The sequence below is a fragment of the Arachis hypogaea genome, chromosome 2 (assembly GCF_003086295.3).
Source record: "Arachis hypogaea cultivar Tifrunner chromosome 2, arahy.Tifrunner.gnm2.J5K5, whole genome shotgun sequence".
Lineage (NCBI taxonomy): Eukaryota > Viridiplantae > Streptophyta > Magnoliopsida > Fabales > Fabaceae > Arachis > Arachis hypogaea.
This window is the reverse complement of record NC_092037.1, coordinates 13,444,815-13,464,183: the sequence shown is the minus strand read 5'-3', so window position 1 is coordinate 13,464,183 and position 19,369 is coordinate 13,444,815. Positions and strand designations below refer to the sequence as shown.

The 19,369-nt window shown below is 38.7% G+C and overlaps 1 non-coding gene across 1 annotated transcript; it reads right to left on the bottom strand.

Moving 5' to 3' along the window:
• Nucleotides 1-10,425: 10,425 nt before the first annotated feature.
• On the bottom strand, nucleotides 10,426-10,533 carry LOC112763211 (small nucleolar RNA R71). The gene has a single exon (XR_003182840.1). It is a non-coding gene; the product is annotated as a small nucleolar RNA R71 (small nucleolar RNA).
• Nucleotides 10,534-19,369: the final 8,836 nt, after the last annotated feature.

Here is a 19,369-nt window from a genome sequence, read left to right as displayed (position 1 = left end):
TTCATGCATATTGTGTCAGACACATGGCTGCGAACTTCATATCTCGGTTCAAGTCAGCTAAGGGCAAGTGATATCTCATTAATGTTGCCTACAGTCCTAGCAGTGCTGGCTACAAATGTTACACGAATGCTCTGAGGAAATTATCGCATGAGATGGCTGACAGGGCAAAGAGATTTAACAAGAAAATATGGTTGCAACATTGTGATGGTCTATGTTAGTTTGGTCACATGACAACTAACCTATCCGAGTGCATCAATGCAGTTCTGAAGAGAACAAGATTAGGGGTGGCAAAGTGGGCCGCCCCATCCCAACCCGCCCCGCCCCGCCCCGCCTAGGCCCGCCCTATAAATGGGGCGGACCGGCCCGCCCCGCCAACTAAAATGGGTTCAAAATGCTAGCCTGTCCCGCTTTATGGCGGATTGGCGGGTTGACGGGTTGGCAGGCTAGCCCGCTTGACTCTTTTTTTTGAAAAATAAAATTCATTAAAATTAACTAAAAAATAATAATTAAAAAATCAAATACAAATAAAAAATAGTCAAATTATAATATAATTTTTTACTATATTTTTTTTAATTTTTAACTTCAATGAAATTGTTCAAAATAATATTGTCAATAGAATCATCCTTGTTTTAAAAAATAAGTCACATAATTTGAGCATATATACGAAATTGTAAAATAAAATAAATAAAGTTAATAACTAAAAGAAGAATAAAAACAAAAATTGAAAAAAAAGTGTTTAAAAATTCTATAATTATTAATTTTATAATAGTAATCACTCTTTTATCTAATAAAATAAAAATAAAAATAAAAATTTTCGGCCCGGCAGACCGGCCCGCCCCGCCCCGCCAAAACCCTATAATTTGGCGGTGTAGGTTTGGCGGGTTTTTTTAATTTGGCGGGCTCTAAATCCTAGCCCGACCCGGCTTTTTTAGCGGATCGGCCCGACGGGCTCGACCCGTTTTGCCACCCCTAAACAAGACATCTACCCATTTTAGCTATAGTTAGATGCACCTAAGAGAGGTTGTAGGAGTTGTTCGCCCGTAACGCTAGGGAAGTGCAGGCTCAAATGGCCATGGGTAATCGATTTTCACAATGGTTGTAGGCTGCAGTTGAAAAGAATAGAGAGGGCATCCAGAAGATGCGGGTTACACATTACGACAGAGGGCTTCGGTCTTTGTGGTTGAGGAATTAGAGCCATTTGAGGGGTGGAGATGAGATGGCATTGCTTGACGGAGCTTTAGAAGATGGCGCTAATGTCGCTATTGACACTGAGGACATAACTGTGGTCATTGCGGGCACCATCATCAGAGGTGAAAGGGGGAATAGGGGTTGTTCCTAATGGCAGCGAGGAGAGTGGCCAGAAAGCCTTCTTGAAATATGCGGTTAGAGCAGTTGCAACAAAATGTTGGAGACTAGGATGATTGGGAACATAGTTGAAAAAATGGACTAACTCAGAAGGTCGAATTGAAAAAGTGAAAAACTAACGATCCAGCCTATAGGCCTGTCTCGTCTGGACGTTGGATAGGATAAAGAACAAATTTGATGAGAACCAGTTTGACTCAGGTGGATTTTACCAAAATCGATGACCCGATGGGTTTGAGAAACCTGGATAGATTCAGAAATTAAAAAAAACATGACAAAAAAAGAACCAATCCCAAAAAATGACATGTTTGACATTTTTCAAAAAAAAAAAAACACACACACACACTAGGCTAGTTCTGAACACACCCCACCCTACCCCCACCTCTCTCACTCTCACTTTCGAAAACAGCACACCACAAACACATGCACAACGCTAGAAGCTCACCTCTGTTCACTGTCACTGCATGCTTGTCGCTGTCTCCACGCTTCTCGTCGGATCCTCCGTATTGTGCTCATGAGTCGCGTCTCGCCTCTTTTCTCCGTCTGTGCTATGTGCTCGGCCGTTTGCGTCTCCCTGCGTCTCCGCCGGTGAGTGCTCGAGTTGTGCTTCCTGTAGTTGTGCAGCGTGTCATCGACGTCCGCCATCACAGTACCCAACGCCTGGTGTGCTCCACTGCTCGTGTCTTGCCTCTCTTCCTGCAGTTGTGCTTCCTGGTAAGTGCTAGCGTCTTGCCGTGCCGCACCTTCGTCCCTCCCTTGCCTCTCTTTCGTGGTTATTGCTGCCAGAACTGCTACTCATCATCCACCTTCTGCCTCTGCAACAACAGATGAGTATTTATTTTTTTCCAGGTTGATTCATTGATGTTATTTCCGTGAATTTTGTTGTTGATTGGTTTATGAACTTATTAGAAATAAATATGGAAGTGGTTGAATTGAAATGTTGAATTGTTTTTTGAATTGGTTTATGAATATGAATATGCAGGGGTATTGCTATTATGAATATGGTTTAATTGTTGAATATGCAGTGATTTTGTTAATTGTTGAATTGGTTTATGAATTAGTTTCGCTGATTATGAATTTGTTGATTAGTGTTGCTGTAATGATGCTGGATTGTTTTGCTATTAGTTATTTGATTGAATTTTTTTTATAGGATTTTAATGCCATTATCATCCCAAGAATATTAGATGAAGATAAATAACTAGACTTTGAAATTACTCCTTGGACAAAGTTTATGGATTGTTATTCTTAGTTGTGTCAAATTAAGATACTATTTTAGTAGTACAAACTAATTTTATACCTATTTTAGAATCTGAGACTTAATTGTTGTTCAAAAAATAGTAAAGACATATATTTCAAATTTTAATTTTAAGTTTTTGACTATTTTATTTTTTATTTTTATTTAAATAAGACTAGGTTAACCGATTCAACCCGTGACTTACCGGTTGAATCAGAGACGTAGTGATCTAGTAGTCTGATCGGTTCGATCACCGAATTGATTCTGATAACTATGGTTGGGAGGAGTGTTGTGAGAACCACAATTAATTGAACTGGTTAATTAAGTGGATATATTTCCCAAATTTGATTCCGAAAAGTTAGAGTGAGAATTTGATGTTTTAAACATCATTTTTGGACTCAGTGGGTCTTTTCGAGTCAGAAAATGTGTTTTCTGCAAAAAACTATGAAAAACCGCAAACCGACAGTTGAATCGGTTGAAGTCTGTCTGGTGCTGCGTGAGAAAAAGTAGAAACAGTAAAAAACCTTAGAAAAACATTAGAAATAGAAAACCAGGCATTAATTTTAAAGGTTTGGCACGAAGTTGGGCTAAACGGGCTAAAAACGCTAACGGATTGAACCGGGCCCAAGTCCAACATATATAAAGGTTCATTTAATGAACCCTAGCCTCCATAAACACTCACACTTCAGATTTGAGAGAGGGAGGAAAGGAAGAAGAAAACCCTAACCACCTCCGTCTTCCCAAGCTCATATCTTGAGTTTTAGAGCTCCAATTTGAGTGCCGTCAGCAGCTACGCGTTCCTTGCGAAGAGCTCTACAAAAACCACCCAAGAAATTCTAGAGGTAAGTTCAAAATCCTTCCAGTTCTGCTCTCCAAAATTTCGGATTTCGTTAGGGTTTGGGTTAAATGGGTTTTGTGATTTTAGAGTTTAGGTTTGTTCTAATCCTTGCTTAACCTTGGATTTTAGCCATCAAATCTGTTGGAAGAGGTAAGAGATGCTAAACCCTTGTGAAATTTGATTTATGTTGAGCCCTAGGTTGATTTTGTGGTGATTTATATGTATATAGCTTGATTATTATGAGTTTGGAGCTTGTTGGTGCTTGTTGGAACTGTATTGGTGGTCGGATTTTGGTTGAAATCTCATTTGATTCATATTGAGAATCGACCACGGTATGGTTTCGGTTTCCTCTATGTAGTATATAATATTCATGGACACTTAGTCTTGTGACCCATAGGATAGGATTGGATTTTGGATGGTTGATGAGTTATTGGGTGTAATTGTATGATGATGGTTGATGAAATGATGAATTTTGAGTTGATAATGATGATTAATAGTGATATGTTGAGGATGAATGATTTTTGAAGTTGAGTAGTGAATTATGTTGATAAATGTGATATTGGTGTTGATTTATTGGTAATATAGTTGGAAAATCATTAATGAAGTTGGATATATGAGTTATATTGATATTGATGTTGTAGATATGGGAAAATGTGGTATACTTGGTGAAATATGTCATACAGTGTTGAATTTGATGAGAATTGGAGTTTTGGAATGGTTTGGGTTGGTTTGGTTGTGTTTTATAAAGGAATTGTGAAAATTATGATTTTGGGTAAAAGTGGAATTTTGGTAAACTTTATTTGATCATAAATTCTGCCTCGATTTTCAAAATTTGTTGAAATTTGTTTAGAATTAAAGATCTTTGAAAACCCTTTAAAACGGTATAAAGTTTGTGAAATTTGGAATTTTGTAGAGGAAGTTATGATCATTCAAAGTTGGTGTTAAAAATCTGAAAATTTTGGAAAGTTACAGAATTCTGAGTTCTCTAATATTTGCGGACGCACAGCCTTGTGTGCACACACACCCTGCGAGAATTTTGACCTGTGCGGACGCACGCACAGGAAGGAAAGTGTGTGCTGGTGGCAGCGCTAGCACAGCTTGTGCGCGCGCATATCTAAGGAAACATTTCAACCTGTGCGGACGCACACGTTGGGGAGAACTGTCTATTGGGGGTGCAGGCACATGTTGTGTGATGAGCGGATAATTTATATGCTTTTTGGCATTGTTTTTATATAGTCTTTAATATGTTTTAGTCACTTTTTGTGATATTTTTATTAGTTTTTATTCAAAAATCACATTTCTGGACTTTACTATGAGTTTGTATGTTTTTCTGTAATTTCAGGTATTTTCTGGCTGAAATTGAGGGACCTGAGCAAAAAGCTGATTCAGAGGCTGAGAAAGGACTGCAGATGCTGTTGGATTCTGACCTCCTTGCACTAAACGCGCATTTTTCTAGAGCTATAGAAGTCCAATTAGCGCGTTCTCAATGGGCTGGAAAGCTAACATCCTGGACTTTCCATCAATGTATAATAGTCCATACTTTGCTCGAGATTTGATGGCCCAAACTGGCGTTCAAATGCCAACCAGAGACCCTTTTCTGGTGTAAAATGTCGGAACTGGCACCAGAACTGGAGTTAAACACCCAAAATAGCATCCAAGCTGGCGTTTAACTCCAAGAATGGCCTATGCACATGAAAGCTTCAAAGCTCAGCCCAAACACTCACCAAATGGGCCCTGGAAGTGGATTTCTGCACTTAGTTACTTATTCTCTGTAATCCTTACTAACTAGTTTAGTATAAATAGCACTTTTTACTATTGTATTAGAAAAATAATCGGAGGGAGACTTATGCCATTATTCATAATTGGGAGGCTGGCCATTCGGCCATGCCTAGACCTTTTTCTCTCATGTATTTTCCAAACTACACCTCATAGATTAAGGTGCGGAGCTCTGCTGTTCCTTATGAACTAATGCAAGTACTATTGTTTTTCTTTCAATCCACGATTACTTCTTCTCCAAGATATACTCTCGTACTTAATTCAGTTAAGTCAGAATGAAGGGGTGACCCGTGACAATCACCCACTATCTTCGTTACTCGCTTAGCAAAGATCCGCGTGCCTGACAACCACAAGCGGTCTACATGATGTTCAACGTAGTCACTGGACGATAGCCGGAGTATACTCTCTTGGGTCTCTAATCCACGGACCGAGTCCGTGAGGTTAGAACCTTCGTGGTAGAAGCTAGAACCAATTGGCAGCATTCTTGAGATCCGGAAAGTCTAAACCTTGTCTGTGGTATTCTGAGTAGGATCCAGGATGGGATGACTGTGACGAGCTTCAAACTCATAAATCTTGGGTGCAGTGACAGTGTGCAAAAGGATAGAGAGATCCTATTCTGACAAGTGAGAACCAACAGATGATTAGCTGTGCGGTATCTATGCCTGGTATTTTTCATCCGAGACGAGAAATCCGACATTTGATTAGCCGTACAGAAACCGTAGCCTAGACCATTTTCACTGAGAGGACGGATGGTACCCATTGACAATGGTGATCCACCAACATACAGCTTGCCATGGAAGGGAGCACGCATGATTGGATGAAGATAATAGGAAAGCAAAGGTTCATAAGCAATAAAGCATCTCCAAAGGCTTATCTGAAATTCCCACCAATGAATTACATAAGTATCTTTATTTTAATTTACGTTTTATTTATCTTTCAATTATCAAAACTCATAACCAATTAAATCCACCTGACTAAGATTTACAGGATAACCATAGCTTGCTTCAAGCCGGCAATATCCGTGGGATCGACCCTTACTCGCGTAAGGTTTTATTACTTGGACGACCCAGTGCACTTGCTAGTTAGTTGTATCAGAGTTGTGAAAAGTGTGAATCATAATTCTGTGCACCAAGTTTTTGGCGCTATTTTCGGGGATTTTTCGAGTTTGGACAACTGACGGTTCATCTTGTTGCTTAGTGAGCGGATAATTTATACGCTTTTTGGCATTGTTTTTATATAGTTTTTAGTATGTTTTAGTCACTTTTTGTTATATTTTTATTAGTTTTTATGCAAAAATCATATTTGTGGACTTTACTATGAGTTTGTGTGTTTTTCTGTAATTTCAGGTATTTTCTGGCTGAAATTGAGGGACCTGAGCAAAAATCTGATTCAGAGGCTAAGAAAGGATTGCACAGATGCTGTTGGATTCAGACCTTCCTGCACTCAAAGTATATTTTCTAGAGCTATCAAAGCCTAATTGGCACACTCTCAATTGCGTTGGAAAGTAGACATCTTGGGCTTTCCAGCAATATATAATCGTCCATACTTTGCCCGAGATTTAATGGCCCAAACTGGCATCCACACACCAACCAGAGACCTTTTTTGGCGTAAAACGCCAGAACTGGCACCAAAGCTGGGGTTAAATGCCCAAACTAGCATCCAAGCTGGCGTTTAACTCCAAGAAGGGCCTATGCACATGAAAGCTTCAAGGCTCAGCCTAAACACTCACCAAGTGGGTCCCAGAAGTGGATTTCTGCACTTAGTTACTTATTCTCTGTAAACCTAAGTTACTAGTTTAATATAAATAGCACTTTTTACTATTGTATTAGGGGGGATCGAGACTTTAGACTTGGATGGTATTATGCTATTTGAGGGGCTGGCCATTCGACCATGCCTAGACTTTTCTCTCTCTTATGTATTTTCCAATGGTGGAGTTTCTACAACTCATAGATTAAGGTGCGGAGCTCTACTGTTCCTCATGAATTAATGCAAGTACTATTGTTTTTCTATTCAATTCACGCTTACTTCTTTTCCAAGATATACTCTCGTACTTAATTCAGTTAAGTCAGAATGAATGGGTGACCCGTGACAATCACCCACTATCTTCGTTACTCGCTTAGCCAAGATCCGTGTGCCTGACAACCACAAGTGGTCTACATGATGTTCAACATAGTCATTGGACGACAGTTGGAGTATAATCTCTTGGGTCTCTAATCCACGGATCTGGATCACCTCTCCTGACAACAGAGCATTCGAATCTGTGACATTAGAACCTTCGTGGTATAAGCTAGAACCAATTGGCAGCATTCTTGAGATCCGGAAAGTATAAAACTTGTCTGTGGTATTCTGAGTAGGATCTGGGATGGGATGATTGTGACGAGCTTCAAACTCATGACTGTTGGACGCAGTGACAGTGTGCAAAAGGATAAATTTATCCTATTCTAGCACGAGTGAGAACCGATAGATGATTAGCCCTACGGAACCGTAGCTGGACCATTTTCACTGAGAGGACGGATGGTAGACATTGAAAACCCAACATACAGCTTGCCATGGAAGGGAGTACGCATGATTGGATGAGGACAATAGGAAACCAGAGGTTCAGAGGCAACAAAGCATCTCCAAACGCTTATCTGAAATTCCCACCAAGGAATTACATAAGTATCTTTATTTTATTTTATGTTTTATTTATCTTTTAATTATTAAAACTCATACCCAATTAAATCCGCCTGACTAAGATTTACAGGATGACTATAGCTTGCTTCAAGCCGACAATCTCCTTGGGTCGACCCTTACTCACGTAAGGTTTATTACTTGGACGACCCAGTGCACTTGCTGGTTAGTTGTATCGGAGTTGTGAAAAGCGTAAATCACGATTCCGTGCACCACTTAGATTAGGTAATTTTCTTTTATGTTTAAGTCCTTTATTTTCTTTTCAAAAAAAAGTTTTCAAAAAATTCTTCAAAATTTTTAAGAATGAATTCTACCATAAAGCTTCATGATGTTATGTTAAAGCTTGGCTAACTATTAAGCCATGTCTAATCTTTTGGACCGAAGCTTTAACTTATCATTGCAACTATTGCAAGAGCCTTTGGATTCTTATGATGCTATGCTAAAGCTTGGCTGGCTATTAAGCCATGTCTAATCTTTTGGACCGAAACTTCAAACTAACATTGCAGGAGTCTTGGAATTCTTATTAAAAATTTTGAAGTTCTTATTTCTCTTTATTTCAAAATTAATTTTCGAAAAATATACAAAAAAAATTAAAATATATAAAAACTAAAAAAATTTTGTGTTTCTTGTTTGAGTCTAGTGTCAAATTTTAAGTTTGGTATCGACTGCATGTTTTCAATTTTTCTTAGATTTTCGAAAATTCATGCATTGTGTTCATCATGATCTTCAAGTTGTTCTTGATGATTTTCTTTGTTTGATCTTTAAATTTTTAAATTTTGTATCTTTTCTTGTTTTACATGTGCATTTTCGAATTCTTAGAGTCAAAAGTTTAAAAATTTTTAAATTTGGTGTCTTGTGTGTCTTTTTTTTTCTTAAAATTTTCAAAAACATGTTCTTGATATTCATCTTGATCTTCAAAGTGTTCTTGGTGTTCATCTTGACATTCAAAGTATTCTTGCATGTTTTCTTTGTTTTGATCCAAAATTTTTATGTCTTGAGTCATTTTGTTGTTTTTCTCTTTCCTCCTTAAAATTCAAAAAATCAAAAAATATCTTTTCCTTTAATTGCTCATAATTTTCGAAATCTTTGGGTTGACTTAGTAAAAAAATTTTAAAATTTAGTTGTTTCTTGTTAGTCAAGTCAAAATTTCAATTTCAAAAATTTATCTTTTCAAATCTTTTTCAAAATCAAATCTTTTTTTTCATTTTTATTTTTATGTTTTTCAAAAATCTTTAAACAACTTTTCAAAATATTTTTCTTAATTTTACCTCATATTTTCGAATTACATGCTAACTTTTAATGTTTTGATTCAAAAATTTCAAGTTTGTTACTTTCTTGTTAAGAAAGGTTCAATCTTTAAATTCTAGAATCATATCTTTTAGTTTCTTGTTAGTCAAGTCATCAACTTTAATTTTAAAAATCAAATCTTTTTAATTTCTTTTTCAATATTTTTAAAATAAATTTCAATAATATATTTTTAAAATTTTAATTTCAAAATCTTTTTCTAACTTCTTATCTTTTCAAAATTTATTTTCAAATCTTTTTCAACTAACTACTTGACTTGTTTATTTTAATTTTAAAAATTTACTATTTCTTATCTTTTTCAAAACCACCTAACTTCTTTTTCATTTCTCATTTTCGAAAACAACTAACCACTTTTTCAAAATTCTTGTTAATTAACTAATTGCTTTAAACTCTAATTTTATTTTATTTCTTTTTCAAATTTTCGAAACTTACTTAATTAATTAAATAAAAATAAAAATATTTTTCTTTTCTAAAATTCGAATACTCTATCTCTCTCATCTCTTTCTATTTATTTTATTTAATCACTAACACTTATCTTCTACTCATAATTCGAATCCCTCTCTCTTCTCTCTGTTCGAATTACTCATCTTATCTCTCTTCTCATCTTTCTATTCTTCCATTCTTATGCTCACACAAAGGAATCTCTATACTGTGACATAGAGGATTCCACTACTCCTTTTGTTCTCTTCTTTTTCATATGAGCAGGAACAAGGATAAGGACATTCTTGTTGAAGCTGATCCTGAATCTGAAAGGACTCTGAAGAGGAAGCTAAGAGAAGCTAAAGCATAACACTCCGGAGAGGACCTTACAGAAAATCTTGGAAAAGAAGTAGACATGGCAGCCGAACCCAACAACAATGCTAGAGATGCAAGGAAGATGCTTGGTGACTATACTGCACCAACTTCCAACTTCTATGGAAGAAGCATCTCAATTCCTACCATTGGAGCAAACAACTTTGAGCTTAAGCCTCAATTAGTTTCTCTAATGCAGCAGAATTGCAAGTTTCATGGACTTCCGTCGAAAGATCCTCATCAGTTCTTAGCTGAATTCTTGCAGATTTGTGATACTGTTAAGACCAATGGGGTTGATTCCGAGGTCTACAGACTTATGCTTTTCCCCTTTGCTGTAAGAGACAAAGCTAGGACATGGTTAGACTCACAACCTAGAGAAAGCCTGAACTCTTGGGACAAGTTGGTCACAGCTTTCTTGGCCAAATTCTTTCCACCTCAAAAGCTAAGCAAGCTTAGAGTGGACGTCTAAACCTTCAGATAGAAAGAAGGTGAATCCCTCTATGAAGCTTGGGAAAGATACAAGTAATTGACCAGAAGGTGTCCTTCTGACATGCTTTCAGAATGGAGCATCTTGGATATATTCTATGATGGTCTGTCTGAATTGTCCAAGATGTCATTGGACCATTCTTTTGGTGGATCTCTTTATCTGAAGAGAACCCCTACAGAAGCTCAAGAACTCATTGAGGTGGTTGCAAATAACCAGTTCATGTACACTTCTGAAAGAAATCTTGTGAATAATGGGATAACTCAGAAGAAAGGAGTTCTTGAGATTGATACTCTGAATGCTATATTGGCTCAGAATAAAATATTGACACAGCAAGTCAATATGATTTCTCAGAATCTGACTGGATTACAAGCTGCATCCGGCAGTACTAAAGAAGCCTCCTCTGAAGGAGAAGCTTATGACCCTGAGAATCCTGCAATGGAAGAGGTGAATTACATGGGAGAATCCTATGGAAACACCTATAATCCTTCATGGAGAAATCATCCAAATTTTTCATGGAAGGATCAACAGAAGCCTCAACAAGGCTTCAATAACAATAATGGTACGAGAAATAGGTTTGGCAATAGCAAGCCTTTTCCATCATCTTCTCAGCAATATACAGAGAATTCTGAGCAGAGCCCCTCTAGCTTAGCAACCATAGTTTCTGATCTATCTAAAGCCACTCTCAGTTTCATGACTGAAACAAGGTCCTCCATAAAAAATTTGGAGGCATAAGTGGGTCAGTTGAGTAAAAGAGTTACTGAAATTCCTCCTAGTACTCTCCCAAACAATACAGAACAGAATCCAAAGAGAGAGTACAAGGCCATTAATATAACCAAAATAGCCGAACCTATAGAGGAGGAAAAGGTAGTGATTTCCAGTAAGGAAGACCTCAATGGACGTCCACTGACCACTAAGAAGTTTCCTAATAGGGAACCAAAGGAATCTGAGGCTCATATAGAGACCATAGAGATTCCACTGAACTTACTGTTGCCATTCATGAACTCTGATGAGTATTCTTCCTCTGAAGAGGATGAAGATATTGTTGAAGAGCAAGTTGCTCGGTATTTAGGAGCAATCATAAAGCTGAATGCCAAGTTATTTGGTAATGAGACTTGGGAGGATGAACCTCCATTGCTCATTAATGAACTGAATGCTTTGGTTCAACCGAAGTTACCTCAGAAGAAACCAGATCTCGGAAGGTTCTTAATACCTTGCACGATAGGCACCATGACCTTTGAGAAGGCTTTGTGTGACCTGGGGTCAGGTATCAACCTCATGCCACTCTCTGTAATGGAGAAACTAGGGATCTTTGAGGTACAAGCTGCCAGAATCTCACTAGAGTTGGCAGACAAATCAATGAAACAGGCTTATAGACTTGTAGATGATATCTTAGTGAAGGTTGAAGGCCTCTACATCCTTGTTGACTTCATAATCCTAGATACTGGGAAAGATGAGGATGAATCCATCATCCTTGGAAGCCTTCCTAGCCACAGCAAGGGCTGTGATTGATGTGGACAGATGAGAGTTAGTCCTTTAATTGAATGAGGACTACATTGTGTTTAAAGCTCAAGGATCTTCTTTTGTAAACATGGAGAAGAAGCATGAAAAGCTTCATTCAATTCTCTTTATACAGAACAAAGCAGAGCCCCCACACTCAAACTCTAAGTTTGGTGTTGGATGGCCACAATCATGCTCTGAGCATCTGTGAAGCTCTGCAAGAGCTTACTGTCAAGCTATTGACATTAAAGAAGCGCTTATTGAGAGGCAACCCAATTTTATTTATCTATGTTAATTATTTTTCCATTTCAATTTCCATTGTTAGTTTATGTTTTCTTTAGGTTGATGATCATGTGGAGTCACAAAAACAGCTGTAAATTTAAAGCAGAATAAAAAATAGCATAAAAAACAACACACCCTGGAGGACAGGCTTACTGGCGTTTAAACGCCAGTAAGGATAGCAGAATGGGCGTTTAACACCCAGTCTGGCAGTATTCTGGGCGTTAAATGCCAGAATTGGTAGACAGACTGGCGTTTAATGCCAGAAAAGGATGTCAGGTGTCTGGCCGGTGTTAAACGCCAGAAAAGGGCATCACCCTGGCGTTTAACGCCAGAATGGGCAGCAGAGCTGGCGTTAAATGCCAGAAATGGCACACAGAGGATGTTTAAACGCCAGAAAGGTGTAGGGATGAGAAATCCTTGACACCTCAGGATCTGTGGACCCCATAGGATCCCCACCTACCCCAACTCACTCTCTCTCCTCTTCACACCTTTCAATAATACTCTTCTCAAAACACCATTCACCTATCAAATCCTACCCTCTTCCCCATAATCTCTTCACCACTCACATCCATCCACTAATTCCCAAAAACCCATCATAAAACTCCACCTACCTCACCGTTCAAATTCAAAATATTTCCCTCCCAAATCCCACCCTATCTCACACGGATCCCCTCTCTCTTACCCTATAAATATCCCTCATTACCACCTTTAATTTCACACATCATATACACTTCATAACCCCCTTAGCCGAACCATTCATACCCTTCCATATCCTCCATTTCTTTCTTCTTTTGCTCGAGAACAAGCAAACCTTTTAAGTTTGGTGTAGGGAAAAAGCTCTGCATTTTATTTTTCCATAACCATTAATGGCACCTAAGGCCAGAGAAACCTCTAGGAAGAGGAAAGGGAAGGCAGTTGCTTCCACCTCCGAGTCATGAAAGATGGAGAGATTCATCTCAAAGGTCCATCAAGACCACTTCTATGAAGTTGTAGCCAAGAAAAAGGTGATCCTCGAGGTCCCCTTCATGCTCACAAAGAATGAATATCCGGAGATCCGACGTGAGGTTCGGAGAAGAGGTTGGAAAACTCTCACCAACCCCATCCCGTAAGTCGTAATCTTAATGGTTCAAGAGTTCTATGCTAATGCATGGATCACTAAGAACCATGATCAAAGTGTGAACCCGAACCTAAGAATTAGTTCACAATGGTTCGGGAGAAATACTTAGATTTCAGTCCAGAAACTATGAGGTTGGCATTCAACTTGCCAATAATGAGAGGAGATTCTCATCATTTCACTAGAAGAGTCAACTTTGATCAAAGGTTGGACCAAGTCCTCAAGGACATTTGTGTGGAAGGAGCCCAATGGAAGAGAGACTCCAAAGGCAAGCCGGTTCAATTGAGAAGGCCTGACCTTAAACTCGTGGCTAGAGGATGATTGGAGTTTATTCAACGCTCTATCATTCCTACTAGCAACCGGTCCGAAGTAACTATAGATCGGGCTATCATGATCCATAGTATCATGATTGGAGAGGAAGTGGAAGTTCATGAGATCATACCTCTAGAACTATACAAGGTGGCTGACAAGCCCTCCACTTTGGCAAGGTTAGTCTTCCCTCATCTCATCTATCACCTATGCAATTCAGCCAGAATTGTCATAGAGGAAGACATCCTCATTGAAACAGACAAGCCCATAACTAAAAAGAGGATGGAGCAAACAAGAAAGCCCACTCATGGACCTCAACAAGAGCATGAAGAAGTCCCTAATCAAGAAATCCCTGAGATGCCTCAAGGGATGCATTTCCCTCCACACAACTATTGGGAGCAACTCAACACTTCTTTAGAAGAATTGAGTTCCAACATAAAGCAACTAAGAGTGGAGCACTAAGAGCACTCCATCATCCTCCATGAAATCAGAAAAGATCAAAGAGCCATGAGGGAGGAGCAACAAAGGTAAGGAAGAGATATTGAGGAGCTAAAGCACCCCATAAGATCTTCAAGAGGAAGAACTAGCCGCCATCACTAAGGTGGACTCGTTCTTTAATCTCCTTGTTTATTTTCTTTTCTATTTTCGATTTTTATGCTTTATATTTTGACTATGTTTGTGTCTTCATTACATGATCATTAGTGTTTAGAGTCTATGTCTTAAAGCTATGAATGTTCCATGAATCTCGCACCTTTCTTAAATGAAAAATGTTTCTATCGGCAAAAGAACAAGAAGTACATGAATTTCGAATTCTATCTTGAAAATAGTTTAATTATTTTGATGTGGTGGCAATACTTTTTGTTTTCTGAATGAATGCTTAAACAGTAAATATTTTTGATAGTGAAGTTTATGAATGTTAAAATTGTTGGCTCTTGAAAGAATAATAAAAAAAGAGAAATGTTATTGATAATCTGAAAAATTATAAAATTGATTCTTGAAGCAAGAAAAAGCAATGAAAAATACAAAGCTTGCGAAAAAAATGGCGAAAAATAAAGAAAAAGAAAAAGCAAGCAGAAAAAGCCAGTAACCCTTTAAACTAAAAGGCAAGGGTAAAAAGGATCCAAGGCTTTGAACATTAATGGATAGGATGGCCCAAAGGAATAAAATTCTGGCCTAAGCGGCTAAATCAAGCTGTCCCTAACCATGTGCTTGTGTCATGTAGGTCCAAGTGAAACGCTTGAGACTGAGTGGTTAAAGTCGTGATCCAAAGCAAAAGAGTGTGCTTAAGAACTTTGGGCACCTCTAACTGGGGACTCTAGCAAAGCTGAGTCACAATCTGAAAAGGTTCACCCAGTTATGTGTCTGTGGCATTTATGTATCCAGTGGTAATACTGGAAAACAAAATGCTAAGGGCCACGGCCAAGACTCATAAATTAGTTGTGTTCAAGAATCAACATACTAAACTAGGAGAATCAATAACACTATCTAAATTCTGAGTTCCTATGGATGCCAATCAATCTGAACTTCAAAGGATAAAGTGAGATGCCAAAACTGTTTAGAAGCAAAAAGCTACTAGTCCCGCTCATCTAATTGGAACTAAGCTTCATTGATATTTTGAAATTTATTGTATATTCTCTTCTTTTTATCCTATTTTGTTTTTAGTTGCTTGGGGACAAGCAACAATTTAAGTTTGGCATTGTGATGAGCAGATAATTTATACGCTTTTTGGCATTGTTTTCATAAAGTCTTTAGTATGTTTTAGTCACTTTTTGTGATATTTTTATTAGTTTTTATGCAAAACTTACATTTCTGGAATTAACTATGAGTTTGTGTGTTTTTCTGTAATTTCAGATATTTTTTGGCTGAAATTGAGGGACCTGAGCAAAAATATGATTCAGAGGCTGAGAAACGACTGTAGATGCTGTTGGATTCTGACCTCCCTGAACTCAAATGCGTTAATTAGCGAATTCTTAAATGGACTGGAAAGCTAACATCCTAGGCTTTTCAGCAACGTATAATAATCCATACTTTGCCCAAGATTTGATGGCCCAAACTGGTGTTCAAACACCAACCAGAGACCCTTTTCTAGCGTAAAACGTCAAAACTGGCACCAGAACTGAAGTTAAATGCCCAAAATGGCATCCAAGCTGGCGTTTAACTCCAAGAATGGCCTATGCATGTGAAAGCTTCAAATCTCAGTCCAAACACTCACCAAGTGTGTCCCGAAAGTGGATTTTTGCACTTAGTTACTTATTCTCTGTAATCCTTAGTAACTAGTTTAGTATAAATAGCACTTTTTACTATTGTATTAGAAAAATAATTGGAGGGAGGCATATGCCATTGTTCACAATTGGTAGGCTGGCCATTCGACCATGCCTAGACCTTTTTCTCTCATATATTTTCCAACGGTGGAGTTTCCGCACCTCATAGATTAAGGTGTGGAGCTCTGCTGTTCCTCATGAATTAATGCAAGTACTATTATTTTTCTTTCAATCTACGCTTACTTCTTCTCCAAGATATACTCTCGTACTTAATTCAGTTAAGTCAAAATAAAGGGGTGACCCGTGACAATCACCCACTATCTTCGTTACTTGCTTAGCCAAGATCCGCGTGCCTGACAACCACAAGCGGTCTACATGATGTTCAACGTAGTCATTGGACGACAGCCGGAGTATAGTCTCTTGGGTCTCTGATCCACGGACCAAGTCCATGAGGTTAAAACCTTCGTGGTAGAAGCTAGAACCAATTGGTAGCATTCTTGAGATCCGAAAAGTCTAAACCTTATCTGTGGTATTTCGAGTAGGATCTGGGATGGAATGACTGTGACGAGCTTCAAACTCACGAATGTTGGGCGCAGTGACAGTGTGCAAAAGGATAGAGAGATCCTATTTCGACACAAGTGATAACCGACAGATGATTAGTCGTGCGGTATCTGTGCCTGGTATTTTTCTTCTGAGATGAAAAATCCGACAGTTGATTAGCCATACAGAAACCGTAGCCTGGACCATTTTCACTGAGAGGACAGATGGTAGCCATTGACAATGGTGATCCACCAACATACAACTTGCCATGGAAGGGAGCACGCATGATTGGATGAAGACAATAGGAAAGCAAAGGTTCATAAGCAACAAAGCATCTCCAAACGCTTATCTGAAATTCCCACCAATGAATTACATAAGTATATTTATTTTAATTTACGTTTTATTTATCTTTCAATTATCAAAACTCATAACCAATTGAATCCACCTGACTAAGATTTACAGGATGACCATAGCTTGCTTCAAGCCGGCAATCTCCGTGGGATCGACCCTTACTTGCGTAAGGTTTTATTACTTGGACGACCCAGTGCACTTGCTGGTTAGTTGTATCAGAGTTGTGAAAAGTGTGAATCACAATTCCATGCACCAATGTGCGAGCGCACAGACCCTTTGTATTTTGGCACCGCTGTGCGTACGCACACTTTAAAAAATTTCTTGGGCGTGCGCACGCACGCCCCTGTGCAGACGCACACACCCTATTTTTCAAATTTTGCTTTGTTTTCAACTATTCTACCTCCTCAACATGGTTGTAAGCTTCTATAACACTGTTTTAAGACTTTTGGGCATATTTTGGGTGTTCAAACCTGGGAAATTGTTTAAAGGTTTTAGACACAGATATTTGGAAAAGGTTAGCAAACGGAGTTCTAGGTTGTTGTTCGGGAAAAAGTTTGATGGTGTGTGATGAATGGTTGATGAATGAGATGCGAAATCAAGGAATTGAAATGTGAAAGAATAGTTGTTGAAAAGAGTCGAGGACTCTGGATAAGGCGATGGATCCATCTTGTGCTAAATGTTTTGAAAACCATTGTACCACTTTTATTGAGATTATGAGACGTTATGCGCCCGGTAGGGGCCGAGGTTGGATCCCGCTTGTCGAGGTAGCGACGGTGGCGTAAGGGCGGTGGTTCATCCCGCTTGCGCTAAGATGTGAGGTCGGTGGCAATAGATCCAGCACACATCACTTCTGATCATCAGAGCGTACAGGTGCAAAACCCTGGATAGTGATCCGAGCACTATATCTCGGGGGTTCCGAAACCATGAATCCGAAGGTCGACATCTCCATGAGGATGTGTCGGGTTGGCAGTTGAACCGACAATGTGATATCACAGCCAGTAGGGCAGGCATTCATCATATGCATTTTCTATCTGTTTGCATGCTTTACCGACTTGATATTGTTTTTCCTATCAGTTTAACATGTCTAATTGCTACTTGTATTAATTGTTGTATATGCCTCTACTTGTGATTTACTTATATTGTATATATTTGTGCTTTTACGGGGATTGAAGAGGTTCGGAAGGCGGTGGCGATGGGATCGCATGGAGGATCGGTTGATGAAGGCTGTGGGACAGTGGTGTTTGATTAGTGTAAAAATTCCTTAAGATAGATTACCCTGTTATGGTACTAAGGTTAAGTTATGCTAAGGAATTACATATTGTGATGTTTTGGTTTAGTTTGTTGTAAGTTTGAATTCCTGCGATTGATGTGGAGTCTAGGATTGCCTTTCGCATCCTGGGGTCTTATATCCTACATCACTGGCACTGTTACCATACTGAGAACCTCCGGTTCTCATACCATATTTCTGTTGTATTTTTTAGATGCAGGTCGCAATCCACCTCAGTGAGTTGTCTGTTGGTGATAGGAGCGGAGGATCTGGATTCCTTTTGTAGTCCTTTGGTTTATTTTATATAAGTCCCTCACTTTTGTACTTTATTTCTCCTAGAGGCGTGTATTTGAGAGAACAAAATTTGTATAAGCTGTTTTTACCGTCTATTTTCATACATGGTCTGTATATGGCTAGCCGGCTTAAACTCCGTGAGTCGTGACTAGCTTCCTATGATATTATACTATTATATTATGATGCCTGGTTATTCTATACTTGTTTCTTATGCTTCAAGTTAATAGCTTCGTTAGTACGCTTTGCGCTTTTGAAATCATATTTTGAGCTATATTTCTTCATCGGGCTTCTAGATATTATAAATTCTTTCTATGTATCATATGTATGTATAAGCTTAGAACTATCGTAACCTTTGATTAACTTTTGCTTTAGGACGCGTGGTAAGGCTTAGGATAATTAGGGTGTTACATTTAGTGATATCAGAGCAGTTCGTCCTCGTGAGCCTGAGAGATGGACCGATTGTGCTTCATTGCATACTCTGTGTGTCTTTTCTTTGATTTTATTAGGTTATCTATTTGATATATGCATAGCATGCTTGTTTGTAAGTGCCTGTTTGGGATAAATTGAAGCACTAAACTTTTGATATTGAGACTGATCACCTTGATATCGATTGTTTGGTGTAGACAGAAATCCTACGTGGCTACTCATGGATGAGGTCGAGCACGTTCATGTGATAGTAGGAACGAGCAACTGGCGGAAAACCATTCTGAATTCATGGCGATGATGGCGAACCTGGCCAACACTATGGAGGTGAATGCTGCTGCGACTCTGCAAGCTGTGCAGAGGCTAGGTCAACCGGCCGGAAACGGCAACAGAAACGGGAACGGCAACGGAAATGTGAATGGTGAAGGGAATGCTCATGCTAACGCCGAAGGAAACAGAGATAACATGGGAGGCATTCCGATGACTTTGGTAACCTTCCTCAAGGTTCATCTGCGAACATTCTGAGGATCAACTAATCCTACTAAAGCGAACCACTGGTTCCAAGCC